The 21,758-nt window shown below is 40.4% G+C and overlaps 1 protein-coding gene across 2 annotated transcripts in view; it reads left to right on the forward strand.

Moving 5' to 3' along the window:
- Positions 1-21,758, forward strand: part of BMPR1B (bone morphogenetic protein receptor type 1B) — a 658,563-nt gene that overhangs the window by 277,279 nt on the left and 359,526 nt on the right. The window lies entirely within an intron of this gene.

The following is a 21,758-nucleotide window of genomic DNA, read 5'->3' on the forward strand; positions in this document are numbered from 1 at the left end:
GTTAGGGATGGAAATGAGAACTCGGTCTGCATATAAGTAACAGTGCTTTTTCCCCTGTTTAGACTGCACAATTTATGTGTCCATAATCTTCACAGGTACAGTGTGCTACGTTATAGAGTTCATCAGAAGTTGTAATAGATTAAACTCTGTGTGAAGATATCTTCTTAGTCTTTCATTAAAGGACAGAGTGTTAGAAGGAATTCTGAGATATATAGATTATACTGTCAGACCCAGGGCCATGATACACCCACTCAAGTAAGCCTGACCCTGTAGACTCCTTTCAAATGTAACACCCTGCAGTCAGTTACAAGATGTTGAAACAGACACAAGATGGCAGTGTCCTGAAACTCAGTGACACACACTCTGGTAAAAGCTTTTTGTTAGAACAAGAATGACAAGGCGCATGATTCAGCAGTCCATGTATTTGTAGGTAATAAAATAAGTTCCGATGTGGGCGGGGGTAATCCAGTAGGAACTAAGGGCAGGCTGCGATGGAGCGAAGCGAACTCTGCAGTAGAAGAAACAAGAGGACACAGCGCCTCTAAGTGTAAACTGTGTGACAATAATTAATAAGAAGGTAAGTATAGCAACTCACATTTTGGACAATAAAAACAGGCTCATAGGGAAGTGGTGTAAAAACGTCTTTAGCCAGATGTAGATGACAGTCATCTACATCTGGCTACAGACATTTTTACACCAGTTTTCCATTGTATGTTTTATTAACCACTTCTCAAACATCCCATGTACATAAATGGCAGTGCAGGAGCGGGTGGCCGGTTATAAACGTCCCCCCTCATTCCGTGCCTGTGTGCGCTCCCTGGGAACACCGATTGCTGTACGGGACCTCTGTGTGAGGTACGGATCATGTGATCACTGATTGGCCAATCAGTGATCACATGAATAGTAGTAAGCAAGATGTCACTTGCTGACATCATTGCTTACTACTAATGAAGTCTGTGAATGATCACAGAGGTCACATGGTACAAGGCTATTCACAACAGCCTTCTACCATGTGCCAAGCTGTGACCAGCTCTCACAGTATTTCTCAATGGCAGCCAGAGAGAAGGAGAAATGATTGCTTTTACAGCCTTTATGGGTGTAAAAGCAACCAGTGTAAAAAAAAAAAAATTCATCACCCCCCCCCCCCACCACATGTAGTACAGTGTCGCTTTGGTGACACTGTACTGCTAGGGTGACAGTATGTTAAAATTAAATAAATAAATAATAAAAAAAAAAAAAATTATAATTTTTGGTTATAAACTAATTTGGATTTTTTTTATACTAAAAAGATAGCTGAATACATTTTGACCAAGATTTATGAAGAAAGATTATTTATTTGCAAAATTTTATAAGAAAAACACTTTTTTTTCCAAAATGTTTGGATTTTTTATTTATATAGCAAAAAAAAAAAAAAATCCCAGTGGTAAATAAATACCACCAAAATAAAGTTTTATCTGTCTCAAAAAAATGCAAAAAAATTCATATGGGTGCAGTGTTGCATGACCGCGCAATTGTCATTCAAAGTGTAATAACACTGAAAGCTGAAATTTGGCCTGGACAGGAAGGGTGGAAAGTCCAGAATTGAAGTGGTTAAGAAATGGTTAAAAACACTTACAGGATAATGGTGGTCAATAAGCTCATCAGTGACGTTTATGAGAGGCTCCTGTCACTGTGGATCTTCTCTCAAATGCTGTGCTGACTAGCAGAGAACACAGGTCCAAGATGGCCACCGCTCTTCTGGGTTTGTGTGGTGGAACGCACGGCGCAGGCGTGGAGTGCATACGCTGGAAGTGCCGTAAAAAGGGGCGGTGATGTGTTTTGGAGCATGCACAGTAGGCTCCTTAATCCCATCGAGATGAGCCAGATTATATACTGTGGGTGGGTGGCAAGGGGGAAGGGGGAGCTAACCAAGGAAAAAACAAGAAAGGTAATAAAAATCAATGGATGAATGCTCAAAAACATATACAAAAGGATCCTTAAAGCCATACAGGCTGAAAAAGACTGAAGGACACACAGCGACAGGAGCCAGTCATGAATACACTGAGGGGATGTATATTTAAACTATAAGTTGACATCAATATTAGCAGCACAATAAAGTCCATATGCACAACTGTGCACATATATACACTGCTCAAAAAAATTAAAGGAACAATTTTTAATCAGAGTATATCATCAAGTCAATTAAACTCCTGGGATATTGATCTGGTCAGTTAAGTAGCAGAGGGGGTTGCTAACCAGTTTCAGCTGCTTTAATGTTAATTAAATAACAACAGGGATGGGCAACAATGAGACGACCCCAAAAACAGGAATGGTTTTACAGGTGGAGGTCACTGACATTTTTTTCCCTACTCATCTTTTCTGACTGTTTTTCACTAGGTTTGCATTTGGCTGGGGTCAGTGTAACTACTGGTAGTATGAGGCGATACCTGGACCCTATGGAGTTTGCACAGGCAGTCCAACTCAGGATGGCACATCAATACTGTCATTGCCAGAAGGTTTGCTGTGTCTCCCAGCACAGTCTCAAGAGCATGGAGGTGATTCCAGAAGACAGGCAGTTACTCTAGGAGAGCTGGACAGGGCCGTAGAAGGTCCTTAACCCATGAACAGGACCGGTATCTACTTCCTTTGTGCAAGGAGGAACAGGATGAGCACTGCCAGAGCCCTACAAAATGACCTCCAGCGGGCCGCTGGTGTGAATGTCATAGACCAAACAATAATAATCAGACTTCACAAGGGTGGCCTGAGGGTCCAATGTCCTCTGCCAGTGGTGCCTGTCAGTCATGCATACAAGCACGTGGGGGCCATACAATCTACTGAGTACCGTTTTGAGTTGCTGCACTGAAATTTCAGCAAAATGGACTAGCCTGCTCCATAATTTTTTTCACTTTGATTTTCAGGGTGTTTTTGAATTCAGTCATCTGTAGGTTGATAATTTTCATTTCCATTAAACAACTGGGCATCCTTATGTTCCTAACACACTACCCAGTCCATATCAGTATAGATATCCAGCATGATATTTCTCCCCATTGAGATTTGATGTGTTTTCAAAGTGTTTCTTTAATTTTTTTTGAGCACTGTATATGTATACCTACCTCTGTATACACACCGACATACAGGTCCCCATATGTATGTATATACACACGCACTCATAATCAAGCGTGAATAAATAATGAATTATATATGATCATTTTCTCAGGAATACAGTAGGGGAAATTTTGCATATTAGTATATAAATAAATATGGTTGCACTTTATGTAGGTGCAGAAGGGCAATGGGATAAGAGTGATCCCTCTAGACATACCGTCGATCCAAGGTGTGGTTGGATAAATGGATGATGAATGAAAAACAACCAAGAATGGGCAGGCCTCCCCAACTGTGTGCATCTATATCCTGTGTATGGTGTAATGTCAAAAAATGGTGAATATTGGTGAATAATGCTGATAATGAACTTTATAGGATGGTGTGAATTTCCAGCTCTTCATTGAGACAATACTTCAAGGGCATGGATCCAATACATCTCCCTCGAGCAGAGGCGATGGAACCTTTCTGCCTCAGGGAGGTTTCCCAGCTTGGCCTCAATGACCCAGACTGTTAGCCCCTTGGTAGGTTTATTGTGATACTCCAAGAAGTGTCTGGGAACACTATGCTGATCTTTACCATCTTGGATAAGACAGCGATGTTCTAATGGTTCTACCCACATAATGTAGGTCATTAGGGCAGGCAAGGCAATAAACAACAAATTCCGAGGACCACATGTAGAATCAGGGATCTTGTAAATTTTACCTTTTACGCACAATTCTTTTTGTCCATTTGTAACGAACTGGCAAGTTAAACACGGGCTTGCAACATTGGTACATGTCCGCAGGAACCTTGCTTCACTCTTGGAAGTGCTGCCGGTTGCGTGTTCCAGATGTCATCCACATAGAGGCTACCATCTTCAGCAGAGGTGCCCTCTGACTTTCTTTTTATTCAAAAATAACTCAGTGACTCCCAAGGGGGTAGTTAAAATAAACAGTGCAGCGCTAACAAATTATATATATATATATAAATATCCAGTGAATAGGTGATACAATAAACAAACTCAATATACACCCCCTAAGAGTATATATCCAAAATAATCAATGAATATATAATAGTGTCATGCGTGTATTCCCTCGTAGGGAATATCTAGTGCAAAAAGTGACAAATATAATCATAAAACAATATAGTGGCAAAAAACGTACAGTGCTCAAAATAGGTGAACCAATATTCAGTTGCAAGAAAAGTCCAAACAATTGATAATAATAATGCAATGCTTTGTGGTGGTCTTTCCACTCAACTCTTAATGCAAAAGTAATGTGCAGTGTGCGTGATTCACACGTGCCAATCCTTTAACGGCCAAAATGCCCCCTCACCTCCTTAGTTAGACCCCACAGGGCCAGCACGCTTTAAGGATCAAACGATCCTATCAGAATGGATTCCTCTCTGGGTTTCGCCTTCCACCTCCAGCATCCACCAGACTAGCAGCCAGCTCCTCCCAGGGTCATAATGAAACACAAACAGAGACCCTCCATAGTGCAACCAGTTTTATTAAGCGATAGACAAATAAAAAATAGAGTTCCACTCACATTAATAATGATTTAATCCAGCTTCCTACCACATGCTATGGGTGTACTGCATGGGTAATACAACAGGGTGATCCAATATGGCCCCCACACCGGAAATGACGTCACCGCGTTAACGGAAGCTCCTCCCCACGTACCTCCCCAAGGGGGTAGTGCTGCACAAATATGTACATGGGAGGGGCGGAGACTGTCTGGGAGGTGACAGCTAACTGCAAGACACTCTCAAGGCCACTGTTGTGTTAAATGCAGGGACATGCTTACCCCATGTGTACTCTGCTTCCTGCATGTATTCTTTAAGGGTTACTGCTTGCAGTATTTCTGCTATGACACTTTTGTATCACAGGCGCTCCGTGGGCTGCTGCTGCGATAGTTTTTACTGTGTTGCAAGCGCCTGGGAGGGTGCTGTTAGTCTTTGGCAATTTATCCTATATGACTGAAGTCCAGTGTTTGCAACACTAGTTTAAATGTGTTGCATGTGTCACGTTAGCATTGCCTGTGCCTGCATTACATTTCCATGAGTGCACTTGTGCTATTTGCCTCTCCTGCCTTAGGCCTGAGTGAAAGCACCTGAGAAAGTCCCGGATTTAGTCCTCTTTCCTGCTAGCTACAGTAACTTGGTCACAGAGGGTCACCAAACCTTTCTTGCTTTTGCAGCTGGGATTATATGTGTACTCTTATTGCCATAGTTCATTTTCCATACTAGCAACATGGTGGATCATAAGCACAAGAGCACCAGTCCTGTACTTCTTTCAAGCTCTCAATGTACTAATAGCCCTCGAGCAGTTTGGAGTGTTCTTCCTTTTGGACCTGACCTCAGTGTGATAATTGCTGACTCAGAACACAGGGTCAGAAGCATATTTCTATGCCTTTGTCTCCCAGAGTGAGTCTCTCTGTTTGAGATGGTTGCAGCTGCAGCTGCTTCTTCACATACAGCTGAGAATGACTAGTGACTAGTACAACCCCAGGCAAAAAGTATGGAGTCACCACTGTTGGAAAATGTTCATTCAATTGTTTAATTGTGTAGTAAAAAACTAATCATAGACATGCCTCAAAACTATTTTCATTTAACATTCCAACCTTCTGGCTTTAAGAAAAACTTTAAAAAAGAAAAAAGAGAGAAAACTGTAGCCAGTTGCAACTGTTTTTGCAGATGAAGCAGAGGAAATAATAAGGAATCACTCAATTCTGAGGAAAATATTATGGAATCATGGAAAAAAACCCACTACAGTACACCACTTTGTTGCACCACCTCTGGCTTTTATAACAGCTTGAATTCTCTGAGGCATGGATTTAACTATCGACAAACCGTATTCTTCATAAATCCAACTCCAACTTTCTCTTATTGCAGTTGCAAGATCAGCTTTGCAGGTTGGAACCTTGTCATGGACCATTTTCTTTAATTTCCACCACAGATTTACAATTGGATTGAGGTCTGGACTATTTGCAGGCCATGCCATTGACATTATATGACTTTCTTGAAGGAAAGTTTTCATGGCTTTTGCCCTATGGCAAGATGCATTATCATCCTGAAAAATTATGTCATCATCACCAAACAACCTTTTAATTGATGGAATAAAGAAAAGTGTCCAAAATCTCAATATAAACTTGTGAATTTATTGAAGATTTATTGATTGTCATCTCCCCCTTACCTTTACCTGACATGCAACCCCATATCATCAATGATTGTGGAAATTTGCATGCTTTCTTTAGGCAATCATATTTATACATTTCATTGGAACGGCACTAAACAAAATTTCCAGCATCATCACCCTGTCCAATGCAGATTCATGATTCATCACTGAATATCACTTTCATACAATCATCCACAGTCCATGACTGCTTTTCTTTAGCCCACTGTACCCTTGTTTAGGTGTTAATGATGGTTTTCGTTTGGCTTTTCTGCACGTAAATCCCATTTCCTTTAGGCAATGTTTTACAGTTTGGTCACAGACATTGACTCCAGTTTCTCTGTTTTCAAGGCATATTGCTTCAGTTTTTCTATCTTGATGCTTTGGTGTCTTCCTTGGTCTACCAGTACGCTTCCCTTTTACAACCTTCCCATTTGATTCGTACTTGGTCCAGTTTTTAGACACAGCTGACTGGGAACAACCAACATCTTTTGCAACATTCCGTGATGATTTACCTTCTTGAAGAAGTTTTATAATTCTCTCCTTTCTTTCAACTGACATCTCTCTGGTGTTGGAGCCATGCTTCATGTCAATCAGCTTGGTGCAACAGCTCACCAAGGTGTACAAGCACTGGTTTTTAACTGCAGACTAATTAGCAGATGTAATCTGATGCAGATGTCTCTTTTAGAACTACAAAGTACTTGGTGATTACATAATATTTTTCTCAGATTTGAGTGATTCCATATTATTTTCCTCTGCTTGATCTGCAAAAACAGTTGCAATTGACTACAATTTTCTTTCTTTTAAATTTTTTTTTAGTATTTTTTAGTATTTCTTAACCGCCTCCCACCTGCCATATAAGGAAATGGCAGTTCTCTCATTCTGGGAGGACGATCAGCTCCTCCCACTCTAGCACATGTGTGCCCCCAGGGGCATGTGGTGCGACGATCAGTGGTGAGCTGTGTCCCCTGGATCACTGATCGCAGTAATGAGCCGATGATGTAGGCTCTATCATGTGATCAATTAATAAAGTTTGAAACTTCCAAACTGCTATAAAAGTCCTAACAATTATGTTAAAATCCAATTAAAGTTATATCCATATCCTAAACACCATGCTGCCACTTTAAATTAATAAACATGTGCAAGAAAATGTTCCGGCCGCGCATGCATCAATTATCAGTGTAAAAATCCTCACAAAAAATATTATATATATATATGATTAATATTTTTTGTGAGGATTTTTACACTGATAAATGATGCATGCCCCACTGGAATTTTTTTTCAAAAGTATCTATCATGTGATCAGCTGTGTCCAATCATGCATGTAAATAGGAAATGCCGGTTATCGGCAGTCCTCTCCTCATGCTGACAGCGCATGAGGAAAGGAGAGCCGGTAATTGGCATTCCTCAGAGGGGACACGTACACTGATCATCAGTGCCCTGATAATCAGTGTAGCCCCATCAGTGCCACCTGTCAGTGCCCATAATTGCCACCTGTCAGTGCCCATAATTGCCACCTGTAAGTGCCCATCAATGCCACATACCAGTGCTCATCAATGCCACATATCAGTGCACATTAATGCCACATATCAGTGCCCATCAGAGGTGCCTTTCAGTGCCAACTATCAGTGCCAGTCAGTGCTGCCTATCAGTGCCCATCTGTGTCATATATTAGTGCCAGTCAGTGCTGTCTGTCAGTGCCACCTGTCAGTACCACCTATCAGTGCCAGTCAGTGCCGTCTATCAGTGCCAGTCAGTATCGCCTATCAGTGTTCGTCAGTGCCGCCTAACAGTTCCATTCAGTGCCACCTATCAGTGCCAGTCAGTGCTGCCTATCAGTGCCATATATAAGTGCTGCCTTTCAGTGCCATATATAAGTGCTGTCTTTCAGTGCCCATCAGTGATGCCTGTCAATACCAACCAGTGATGCCTGTCAATGCTCATCAGTGCCTCTTCATAAGTGCTGCCTATCAGTGCCCATCAGTGCAGCCTCATTAGTGCTCATCAGTGAAGGAGAAAAATTACTTATTTACAAAATCGTATGACAGAAACTAAGAAAAAACTTTTTTCCCCCAAAATTTTCAGTCTTTTTTAGTTTGTTTAGCAAAAAATATAAAACCAAGTGGTTATTAAATACCACCAAAAGAAAGCTCTATCTGTCTCAAAACAATGCTACAAATTTACTTTGGGTACAGTGTTACATGACCGCGCAATTGTCATTTAAAGTGCGACAGCACTGAAAGCCGAAAATTGTCCTGGGCAGGAAGGGGGTAAAAGTGCCCAGTAGGCAAGTGGTTAAAGCCAGAAGGTTGAAATGTTAAATGAAAATAGTTTTGAGGCATGTCTGTGATTGTTTTTTTTTCTACACAATTAAACAATTTAATATAACATTTTCCAAGAGTGGTGATTCCATACTTTTTTCCAGGGGTTGTAGTCTAGCCCATCCCTTTGGATGAACTGGTGCCTGAAGAGGTTCAGTTTGCTGACATAAGGCTTAAAGGGTAACTCCACTTTCATGGGAAATAGCAAAGAAAAAACAATAATATACTGTAGCATATACAGTTGTTACACAAACCATATTGTAATTGAATGTTATTAACAATCGCCTTTCCTTTTAATTCTGCAGTACTGTAATCTTCTGTAAAATGCAAAACAGTATGGCAACCTGGAGGTATTCCATACACCATTGGTATACGGAATACCCTCAGAAATGTAATGTTCTGCTTGTGTGATCGGATCACTAATTTTCTCAGAAATCTTCACTATGATAAGTCACATTTTCACAAGTCACATCTAGGTGTCATTTTTGGTAAAATACTCCCAAAGGATTAATCAATTATAAATGGATTCAGACCCTATGATTTTCTTCATTAGAAGACTGCAAGTGTATCGGCTGATTGATAATGAAAATCACTCCTATTTATATTCATTCTGCACATTGACATAGACAAACAGATGTTTTTTTTCAAAGCAACAAAAGGTAGGAATCTGCAACATAGATGGTGAAAATCCTTGCAATGTACATTGATCACCCAGAGGGGATTGTCTTTTCTCAGCAGTTATACTTTAAGTATACCATTTCAGTTCTTACTGATGTTGTGTGTACCTGTTTTGAATAGAAGCAACTCACATCCAAATTCTCTAAAGTTACCTGTCTGGGCTTCCTGGCCGCATTGTACTGTGGATGGGCAACTCATACAGGTACAGCAACGTACCATTTTTTTTACGCGCTCACGCCTCCCAACCTGATGACTCCCGCTGTGATTGGACACAGTGGGATTTTGTCAGCAGGTTTTAGCCAAAGAGACCTACTGATCCAGTCACAGCCCAGAGCCCTGTGTTGGCTCTGTTTCTTCTACTTCTTCTGCATGACCGCACAATTACCAGTAGCACAGTGCTAAATAGCAAAAATGGTGTTGTCATGAACGGGGTAAAACCTTATGGAACTCAAGTGGTTAATAGTCCCCAACCCTTTAAAAGCTTCCCAGTACATTCGCTACTACAACTAATTTTGTATGGTGACGGATCCTCTCCTGACAAACTATTTTTCTCTTTGAAGCATACTGTTGAGGAATACCCTATTGAGGAGATGTTTGTTAAGAAATAGACCCTTCCCTTGTTGGACATGGGTATTTCTTGCCTTATCATAAACTGGAATGTTTCTGTTGAGGACATTCCAGTGTTAAAAATCCAGTGACATTCCAGTGATAAAAAGGACTTGTCTAAGACTCTTGACTTGATCTTTGCTGATCCTTATGTTTTGCAACAAATAGAACTCATGCCTGTTGTCATGCATTTCTGTGTAGATGGGCTTCTGGATATGGTATGTCTCATATCTTGTCTTCTCTTTATACATACGTGGAGGACACTTTGGCTTAAATGTTGGTCTGCTGGACAGCAGTGCAAAACACGCTTACTGTGGAAGTCTTTTTATAGAGAAGACCTCTCCGTGCCTCCCTGAACAACTTTATTAAAGATGTCACCAAAAGAAAGAGTACCTTTTACCCCAGTAAACGAAGTTGGCAAACCTCCTTCTTATAGAATTAAGCAGAGGCCTTTAGTTTCTCCAAGGCCTCTAAGCCCAAATTCAACTCTTCTGGACTTCCAGTTTCCTTGGACTCCAAAATCTTCCAAACCTGTGGGCAAGTCCTATTCACAATAGGAGGATGTCTCCACCTCCCTGAAAGGGAAGACATCTATCAGCCTTTGCAAACACCTGGACTAAAAGAATGCTAGCCTTACTATGCTCACAGAGCATTCCCTTACTGAGGTACATGGACTACCTCATAGTGAAGGGACAGTTGGAACAGACTTTATCAGTCAATGACCGCCACACTATTAAAACTTTTGAGAGGTTCAATTGAATTCCAGCCCCTGAGAAGCTTGAATGGTGCCATTGCTTGGAGTATCCAGGTCTCTGTCTTTCTAGATACTGTTAGGTCCAGGGTTCTCTCCTTAGGTAAAACTCCTGGCTCTCTGTTCCCATGTTCAAACTCTGCAGTCCAGGAGCTGTCCTACACTCTGCTTTGGCATGAGAGTTCAGAGTTTGATGGTGGCCTCCTTCCAGGCAGTTCCCTTTGCCCAAAATTCTCTCTAGACCTTTGCAACTCAACATTCTTCTTGTGTGCACCTGACTTTCAAGGACACATTATCCCTGGTCTGGTGGCTCAAAGATCCAGCCATGGAGTTGGAAAAAAGCCTTCCCCCCCACTTGGTCCAAAAAATACTTATGACCAATTCAAGTCTGGGGAGGAGTCCTGGATACCTTGATGTTTTGGAGGAAGCTGATCTCCCAATCAACAGCTTAGAGCTAGAGCTTAGATCTTCCAGGACCTTTGTCGCAGGAAGTCTTGGCTTCCAGATTGAACAACAAATTGGGCAGGTTTGTCTGCAGGATAAGGGATCCTCTGGTAACTGTGGTTTTATTTCAACGTGATATATGCCTTTCCTCCTCTGAAATTGCTCCCTTGTCTGCTCTGCAGGGCATCTGGTGATGAATCCAGCCCAGGCTGATTTATCATTCCAACATCATCAGACTACTTGAAGGCTGTACCAGACTGTCCTTGTCTCTTTTTTCAAGGAGCAGTTTACCACCCTGGTTCTAGTTGCTGAATTTAACTGCATAGCTGTTGAAGTCCAGGTCCTAAGGAATAGGAATCCATCCAAATCCCATATTCCTGTGCTTCAAGAGAGTGCTCTGACTATGGTTAGTAAAGCCTAGAGTGGTGACATCACCTGTAGGCTTCAATGGCCCATCTGTTGTCAGCACTCTGCCCTTTTCTTCTACCCTGCAGCTGCGCTGGCTGGCGCACAGGGAGTAGGATCATGTGACCAGACTAGCACAGCCTGAATATAGGAAAGTATATACATCTTTCTTACACCAGCTAGCATAGAGGTTGGAAGGGGGAGGGGACAGTTTTAAGGCTAGTCAATGTTATTTTTACTATTTAATAGCTTAAAACAAATGTGCATTTTCGCAACTTCTATTTATTGTGGCCCACCTGTTCTGTTTGTTGTATGTGGTTTAGATTAAAGCCATGATGCTGCCTTAATAGTGTATTTGGATCATGACAGTGGTAATATTCCATTGCATGCAAAAATGTGTTTTGAGCACATGAACAAGGACAAAATCATTTTGCTCATGGGGAAAAACAATTAGCGACAAAACTGCCAAGAAACGAAATATTCTGTAGCCTTAACAATGTGTTATTAATAGGTCTCAGTGTATTTCGTTTTTATTTCCGGAAAGATTTTTCACCTCCAGCTGGCTCACAATTATTTCCAAAATTACCGTATGGCAAAACTCAGCTATAGGAATATTAGGCAATATTTTCAGATGAAATGTGAAGAGAATGCACAGTTTGTACATACTGGTACAAGAGACATGATCATAGCTGTAAGTAGAGAAAAATGAATTGTGCCAAGACAAGTGTTTTCTATGGCCCAGGACAGCATTAAGCATCAGTATTTTTTATATTTGAAATCAAATTAGAAAAATGAACACCATGGTTCAGTGGCATGCCAGGGGCAGGGCAGTGGATTGTGGTGAAGTGTGCATGTAGGCAGTATGGATCTGTGTTGTCTGAATGCAGGCCAGATAAGCAGAATAAGCTTCCACCTATTGGCTGTTTCAGTACTTGAAGAACTGCTGGTCCAGTAGATCATCTTCACTTGTCTCTAGGCAAGTCTCACCTGACACCAATCTTTTTAGCTGCCTGGAGAGGGGTAGTTTTCCTGTAGACCTCTAATGTAAAGGGTACTTTTTTACTGACTACCAATGTAAAGGGGCACTTTTCCACTGATGTAAGGGGCACTTTTCCACGTATTACCAATGTAAGTGGCACAAAGCAGACCACCACTGTAAAGGGACACTTCCCTAACTATCAGTCTAAAAGGACATCACACTGACCATCAATATTAAGGGGCACTTCACCACTGGCTGCCAATGTTAGGGGCACTTTACAACTAATCACCAACATTGGGGGCATTTCATCATGTAAGGGCACCTCTCCACTGATCACCAATATAGAGTGGTCTCTCTCTACTGAGCATCAATGTAAGAGGACCCTTCTCTATTGCTGCCAATGAAAGGGGGGGCCTTCTCCATTGTCCACCAGAGTAAGCATTCACCAACATTGTCACTTACACTTCCTTTTGGCTGTGATTATTATACCTTTGATTGCTTGCTTGATACTGAATACAAGTATGAGGTATAAAGTAGGAGAGTTTTAAATCCATCCTGGGTTTCTAATATGCTGGATTTGTTACAGGTCAGGTTTCTAATGTTTATTTAATCATTTAGCAATATGTTTTTATAAATATAGAGCACTTTGTTCTTTCTTTTTCAATTTGCTGCTAAAATGTAGTTTTAGAGGAAATGTGATATTTTTTTTACACCAGGTGTCTGTCTACCCTTCCTTAGTCTACTATAAAGTAATGCTTTTGATATGTGAAAATAATAAAATGATTGTGAGAAGTATTAGGGGTATATATAAAACCTTGTACAAAGCAGTGAATATAATTTTCACCAGACATTCTCTAGTGAAGGTTCAATCACTTTCATTTAAACCACACAAACTTGGAAGATTCTCCTGTAGGGAATGTTTGCTGAATGTCAGACTCAGTGTGCCAATCAATGATACCTACCTAATAAATGCAAAATATGCAAAAGATTGTGTACACTCATTAAGGCTAGGTTCACATCTATGCAGTTTGCATTTGATCCGTTTTGCAGTGCTTTTTGTGGTGCGTCTTGCGTTTTTGCACATGCATTTTTTTATGCGTTTTTAATGCGTTTTTACATTTTTTCTTGTTCCTAGGCAGATTAAAATGCAAAACCTATCAAACACGCAGAAAAAAACACAGCAGAAATGCACTACATGCTTTTCTGCAGCATTTCTATTGAAGTCTATAGAACCAAAAATGCTACTTTTTGCATTTACAAAGTCCCTGACCCTTTCCAGAAAATGCATCAGGTGAAAACATGGAGATGTGAATGTGTCCCATAGCAAATCATGGACTGTAGTGCCCTTCTGCAAAATGCAAAACACTGCGGAAAACGCTTAGGTGTGAACCTAGGGTTACCAAAGGAGTTGAGAATTCCCATATAATAAGTTACTTGGATATTCACTTCAAACAACCAACAATGTGAAAATAAAATTCCTGGTTACTTATTTCATATGCACATGATTAGATGATTGAAGTGAGTATTAACATAAGATTTTCAACTCCTTTAGTAAATCCGCCTCAGTGTATGCATAGGTTATAAGTAGTGATGCACCGGTACAATGGCCACTGAAAATTATCGGCTGAAAATAGGGTTATTGGCATTTCACTGATTTAAAAAAATGTGATAATGATAATTGACTTCAATGCAAAATTGCATCCCATTGACTTCAATGCAAAATCGCGTCCCATTGACTTCAATGCAAAATCACGTCCCATGGACTTCAATGCAAATGTTGAATTCAAGTTTTATTTATTTTATTATATTTTCTGTCTAATTTTTGTGTTACTTAATATTCAATAAAAGTTATTTTACAGTACTGGATTGTATTTTTTTATCTCATATTCATTTAAATTCATGATATTAATTAAAAAGTCGAATATAATACCATTATATAAAAAAAGTTCCATTTCGGGTTTGGTTTTCAGCCAAATGCATTCTGAATGATCAGTTTCGGTTTCTGTTTTTCGAATTTTCATTTTGGTGCTTCAACAGTTATAAGTGTTTTTAGCATGGAGTTTGACTTAATCAAATGGGTGTGGTTTTAAGAACTATAGTTAATGAAATAGAAATTGGAGCAGACACTTACATTTTCGTATGTCAGAAATAATATTGCATGGCTATATGTTAGTAATATTTTATGAGCCTCGGGTTTGGGTCAAGCATCACTTTGATTCAAATCCAACCTGTCTGCTGTTTGGCGCACAAACTATTCAGATTTGGTTAGTTTGCCTGCCCGAACGTCTGGCTGATGTTTGTCAACAAACATAAGCATGAATTCTGTCATTTAGTGGCACTATCTCTTCATTCTGTTTGTAAAAAAAGGCCAGTAGGAACCCTGTATAACATCATTGACCAAATACAGTTTTTATTTACTATTTAAATTTTTTTCTGCAAATGAGTAACATGCAGTATTCTGTACCCCATACTCATTAATGTGAGGGGCAGACATATGGGAGCACATTTCAAAACCCTCCCACCAGAGACCCACATCAACTGGGCCGGGGATGAGGGGCTGAGGCTCTTGCCCACATCAGCATGGGGCCCCCTTGTAAGGTATCCTCCCAATGTTGGGGGTATGGGACCTGGTGTGATTCAGAGAAGTGCACACTTGCCTGCCCCCCTTTCCTGACCAACCAGGTTTCAGGCCTGAAAGAGGGATTTTGGGGAGATCCTCAAGTCCCCTAAAAATCCATATTAGTCCTAAGGTTCTGGCATAGATTTCAGGGGGAACCCCACACACTTTATTTTTGTTTTTTGTGCAGTCCTCTTCAAAAAATGTACCAGATCATATGTGGTCATTCACGTCACCAAGGATCCCTTGACCACTTTGTATATAAACAGAAGCACCCTGGATATCTGAACTGTCATTTAGTGGCAGTTTTTTTTTTTTATAAATGTCACTTTTGCTAGAGTACATCGTAAAGGTGTGGAGGGGTGTCCCAATACTTTTGGCAATATAATGTATATCTGGAAGTGGAAAGCAGAGGTATGGTGAGGCTAAATTTTAAAATGCTTCATAGGGCTTTGATTTGGTGAAACAGCTTCTACTCACAAAGATTTTGTTGCTCTGTAATATTGGCTCAGAACAAACATTTATTGGTGCAGAGTCTTTCATAAACTTGAAAAGTGCTTCTTTTTTTGCTTTTATATTTCAGACTGTCTATACATTGCTACCTAGCAGAAATATCTCCCTTTACCATCCACAAACAGAGGTGATTACTTTATTCAGATAATGTTTCGGCTCCCCAGAACCTTTCTGAATCCCAAACAATGTTCTGTAGAAATGATAAGCCATTGAACTGTTGTACGGTTTAAATTCCTCCAGCAACCCAGATGCCTAAAGGGAGGCAACTGACCTTTCTCAAGCAGTAGTATGTCTTTAGGATCAATAAAAGGGTTTATTTAAAGCAGAAATCCACCCAAAAGGGTTGTCTACCTCCTCCCTCCCTCCACTGCCACATTTGCCACTTTTTGGGGGTAGTGGGTACCTGGTTTTGAAAAGTGGCGAACTGAGCCGGAAGTTCAGCCCCCCTTCTAACTCCTGCAGCCTTCTGGGACACTTCACAGGTCTCAGAAGACTGCAGTCCATTCACAAAAGGCAGCGCTCTTCGTACATGCGCAGTAAGCTGTGAAGCCACCAGTTTTCACGTCCGGTTTCCCTTACTGAAGATGCTAGCGCCAGCACCCAAAACCAACTGAAGAATCGTCTCAGGGTGAGGGCATCGCTGGACCCCTGGACAAGTAAGTGCCCTTACATTAAAAGTCAGCTACAGTATTTAGCTGCTGTCTTTTAATTTTTTAGCGAAGCCCAGCGCTCTGCTTTAATACCAAAATAGATATTCAGATATCAAATAAGTGTTAACTTAAATGCTACCCTAAAAGATAAAAAATGAAAAAAAACACAAGCTATCAAGTCTATAAGGATTTTCAGAAAGAAAATGGCAAACAGTACAGCCAGTGGATATATGCAATAGGTAATAGGTAATATTTGTATGAAAATGAAAAGGAATACCAAAATGTAGCAGTAAAATAGAAAATGTATAATACAATAATTAGCATAAATAAGGAAAGGACAAGTAACATAATGGAAAAGCTTTGTAAAAATTTGCTAAATTGAAAGGCCACATACAAATACTCAGGCTGGTAATTTAACTTTTTTTTTTGTTTACAAACGATTTTATTGTACATAAGTAGACAGTAAAACAACAGCACAGTATGAAAGTGATATTGTCAACAAAAATATGGCACATTTGAAATGTACAATACAAAGTATATTAACATAAAAAAGAAGATAGAGGAAGAAAGAAAGTTATGAGTGCATGAGATACATAAATGATAAAATAGATTGAGTGATACATCTATCAACAATATATGTCAGCCATTCTTTACCGGGGATGTTGTCAATCATGCAATAAATGTCTACAATCCTTCCATGACTCCCATTTTTTATCGTATAAGTGCATCTTATCCAGTAGTGTATAATGAATACGTTCCATAAGCATTACAGCGTCAATTCTGTGTAAAACGGAGTCCAAGGGTACAACATTAGACCGCCAATGCAGGGCAATGGACCATAAAGTGGCAATACATAATGTATGTAGCAATCTCAGAGTGGCATCAGGGACCCCTGGGATATGAACCCCCAATAAACAGGTCTGTATGGACAATTGTATCGGGTTGCCCGATAGTGAGGTAGCCACCTCAGATATCTTACGCCAGATCAAAGATATGTTTGGGCAATCCCAAAACATATGGACCAAAGTACCTGTGCGGCCACAGCCCCGGAAACATAAAGGGGATGTTTGTGGAAACATTGTATGTAGTCTGGACGGAGTATAATACCATCTGGTTAAAACTTTAAGGGCCGTCTCACGAACCGAAAGAGATCTAGAGCTCTTGCATATATTATCCACCATGGAGTCCCAATCCTCATCCGAAAAAGTGATACCACAATCCTCCTCCCACCTCTGCCTGTACATAGGGGGAGCATGAAAAAGACAGATCAAAAATTGGTGATAAAGATCTGAAATAAGACCCTTACCTCTAGGAGAGTCACGGCTGACACGCTCAAAAAAAGAGATCGGAGAAGACGGGGTAAGGCCAAAGTGCGCATTAAAAAAGTGCCTAATCTGTCTATAACGAAGGTACTCACGAAGAGGAACATCAAATAGCACGCGCAGCATATCGAAGGTAATATAAGATCCTCCTCTTTGGAAATCAGATAATCTGATAAAGGATCGATCATACCACCAACGAAACATGTGAGGGGAAGAAAAGGCTACAACAAAAGTAGGATCACCAAAAAATGAAACACCTGGGGGAATATGAGAGACTAAACTCAGCTTAGCCTTGTATTTGGACCAAAGTGTCAGCGAGTGGGTCACTATAGAGTTATGAAAAGTAAGCGATCGGGGGGAGATTTTAGACCATAAAATTCCCGGTAAATAAAAAGGACGTATCGACTGAGACTAAAACTTGATCCACGGGATTTGAGAGTTAATAGTAGCCCATTGTGATAATTGCGCAAAACGAGCCGAGAGGTAATATAGCCAAAAGTTAGGAAGACCAAGACCTCCCGTCCGTTGTGAACGATACAAAATGGATGAGGCAAAACGTGGATGCTTATTTCCCCAAATAAAATTGTTAATAATCCGCTGAAAATGATCCAAAAACGTTTTTGAAACCGGAACTGGAAGTGCTCTAAAAAGATAAAGCAGTTTGGGCAAGATATTCATTTTAACCGCCGTGACTCTACCCAGAAAGGAGATATGATAACCATGCCAAATCTTCAGTAGAGTAGAGAGACGTGACACACATGATGGATAATTAGCCGTAAACATATCCGAGTATCTGGGAGCAAGATTAATCCCCAAATAGGATATCCTGTCCTTGACCCAGCGAAATGGAAAAGAACTACGGAGAGATGCACTTAGGGAGTCAGGAACATTAACAGGCATAATTACCGATTTGGTAAAATTAACGGTGAGACCTGACACTTTAGCAAAATCATTCAATACGACACACAAATTATGCAAAGAAGTCAACGGGTTAGTAATAAAAAGCATAACATCATCAGCATACATGCTCAGCTTAAAATGTGAAACTAATAACGAATAGCCAGAAATATCCGAATGTGATTTGATCGCCAATGCCAAAGGTTCCAACACCAGCGCAAACAAAAGGGGCGAAAGAGGACAACCCTGACGGGTACCTCTACCCAATGTAAAAAAGTCAGAGTTACAGCCAGGAAGCCTTATTCTTGTTTTAGGAGAGTCGTATAGGGCATGTATGCCTGCCAAAAACCCATCACTGAAGCCCATTTTCTGTAGCAAAGAGAACAAGTAGGGCCAAAGAACACTGTCAAAGGCCTTGTTTATGTCTAAACTCATCAACAGAACCTCTTTGGAATGTAAATTGGCATCTTGAATAACGTTTAGAGTGAGACGAATGTTATCAGTAATGAATCTGTCGGGAATAAAACCCGACTGGTCTGGAGATACCAAAGAGGAGATAATAGGAGCCAACCTGTTCGGCAAAATGCGGCTAAATATCTTCAGATCGTTATTCATTACTGAGATTGGTCTATAGTTTTGCGGCAAACAGTGGTCTTTCTGTGGCTTGGGTATTAGAGACATGTTAGCTAACAACATCTCCTCGGGGAATTTACCCCCCTGTAAAACATCATTAAATAGTGTTATCAAGTATGGAGCCAATATAGAGGTAAAATGTTTATAATAGCCAGCAGTAAATCCATCAGGACCCGGTGCAGTAGAGCGTTTCAGCGTTCCTATTGCATATGTTATTTCCTCTAAAGTACATGGAGCATTAAGAGAGGCAATCTGAGAAGGTGTGAGAGCAGGAAGGGGTATAGAATCTAGCCATGAATCTGATAGAGAAACAGAATCCGACTGTGGAGAAGCCAGTAGTTTAGAATAAAAATTTTCAAAAATACCCAAAACTTCCTGAGGTAAAGATGAGATAGCACCTGAATTAGTACGCAATTTATACACATGTGGGGGGCGCAAAGAATGGTTAAATTTCCTTGCAAACATGGTAGATGCTGAGTTGCTATGTAATAGGAACGAGGCCTTCGACCAGCGGAGGGCCTTTTCAGTTTTTTGGGAAAGTAGGGCATTCAGTTCCAAGCGTTTTTGGGACAACAGCTGTTTATTGAGTAAAGATGGATCAGCTACATGGCTTCTATAGTGTGCTTCTAATTCTCGGGTTAAAAGTAGTATCTGCTGCCAACGTTTTTTATTTCTGGCCGAAGCCATAGAGATAAGTCGGCCCCGTAGGACCGCCTTGTGAGCTACCCAGAGTGTGGCTGGGGAAATATCAGGGGTTGAATTAGATTGAAAGTATTCCTTAAGAGATGTAACCACCTCCTGCCGAGAGTCAGTATCAGTTAGCATAGAATCATTAAGTCTCCATGAAAAGGGAGTAGGTGCCAATCCCACAAACGTGATAGATAAGGCCATAATACTGTGATCCGACCAGGGGCTCAAATGAATGCTAGCTACCCTAGAATTAGCTAGCAATATAGGGGTACAAAAGATATAGTCTAGTCTAGCATAAGAGTCATGTGGGTGGGAATAAAATGTGTTATCCCTGGCTCCCGTGTTGTGCGCTCTCCAAGCATCCACCAACTGGAGGGCATCTAGTTTCTTAGTAAGGGATTTTGGGAAAGCTTGGGAAGTGTGCGAGGCGGAGCTACGGTCCAAAAGAGGATTTGCCACCAGATTAAAATCCCCACCCACCAATAGATGGGGGGACAAAAATTTATCCAGAGCACCAAAAAATTTAAAAAAAAAGGTAGCCTGTGCCGAATTTGGTGCATAGACATTAGCAATTGTAAGTTCTCGACCTGAAAGGGTGCCCTTAAGAATAATAAACCTACTGTCTGGATCACGATACACATGTTGAACCTCAAAGGGAAATGAGTTATGTAGAAAAATGGCCACTCCCCTACTCTTGGAGGAATGTAGGGTATAATACCCCTGCCTATAGGATCTATGAAAAAAGGTCGGGTGTTTTGCGGCTGCAAAATGCGTTTCCTGCAATAAGATGATTTTTGCTCCTAATCTTTTATATTGAAGAAAGGCTGTTTTGCGCTTATTTGGCGAATTGAAACCCTGGACATTATGTGAAATACATTGAATTGCCATAATAAACAGAGCTTGCCACTATCATCATAAAAGTACACATTACAAAGATATCCCCTAAAGTTATTTGACTAGACATAGAAACCCGCAGGTCTGCATCAGACAGACATACAGGTGGCAGATCCAGCCTAGGGGACCTCCAGACCCCAACATAGGGGTCGTGATGTCCACAGACCGACACAATACCATCCTCATACACTAAAGTTTTGAGAGAAGAGAAAACGAAAAACAATGGAGAAGAAGCTTTAATATCTTCGTAATTTAACTTTTTAACTATTTATGTTTATGTTGTTCTGTTTTTCAAGTGTTGATATCCTCATTTGATATCCCTTTGTCATTTCTACAGAGCAGCATGCAGGTTGAAGAAGGGTAATGAATTCATGCGTGCGTTAAATATTCCCTTTGGTTGATGTTATCTGTATCAAGTACATTTTTTATTATACTATTATTTTTTTTAGGTTTTTTGCTTATTTGGAAAAACTGTAAAGTGAACTTTTGGTTAATCCTGAAAATGTAGCCAACCATAAATTGAAGCTTATGTGGAGCGTTGACCAATACTTTGTTCGGATTTAGTATTACCCTTATGAGCTACCACAGCTAACTTCCTTAGTGCCTTTAAAATTGTTATTGAGTTTGAGCGATTGATTTAAGTGTGCAGCAAATTAGGTATTTGTCAGAAAGAGGTTAATCTCTTGCAACTGAGCGATTAAACATCTCTAATATAACTTAGAACTAATAATGCATTTAATGTGAGTGTAAGCAGTAAATAGGTGTGTAATTTTCCTGTCATGTCTCAGAAGGCCTGTGTTTTATACTGTTACAGAACAAAGACCTCATACATACAAGTAAGTGATATTGTGTTGAATGTCCAGTAGTGTAACTCTGAAGATTAGTATATTAGAGCGCAGACTATAATGAGCTTGTAATATAACATAAAACGAATTGTAAGGCTTTCTTTGCCATGCTCACCATCTCTCCAGGAGTGCATTACATTAGCAATTTCTCATGAGATCAAGGGTGGGAATTGTAAATGTAATAAGTCTTAACATTGGTAAAACGTGAACTGAGTTGGCTAATCCATAACATACTGGAGTTTATAGCCTTTCTGGAACAGAAGCTTTTTTATTGGTGTGCT

The sequence above is a fragment of the Staurois parvus genome, unplaced genomic scaffold (genome assembly GCF_062004578.1).
Source record: "Staurois parvus isolate SC_StPar_1 unplaced genomic scaffold, SC_StPar_1.0 ptg000566l, whole genome shotgun sequence".
Classification (NCBI taxonomy): Eukaryota; Metazoa; Chordata; class Amphibia; order Anura; family Ranidae; genus Staurois; species Staurois parvus.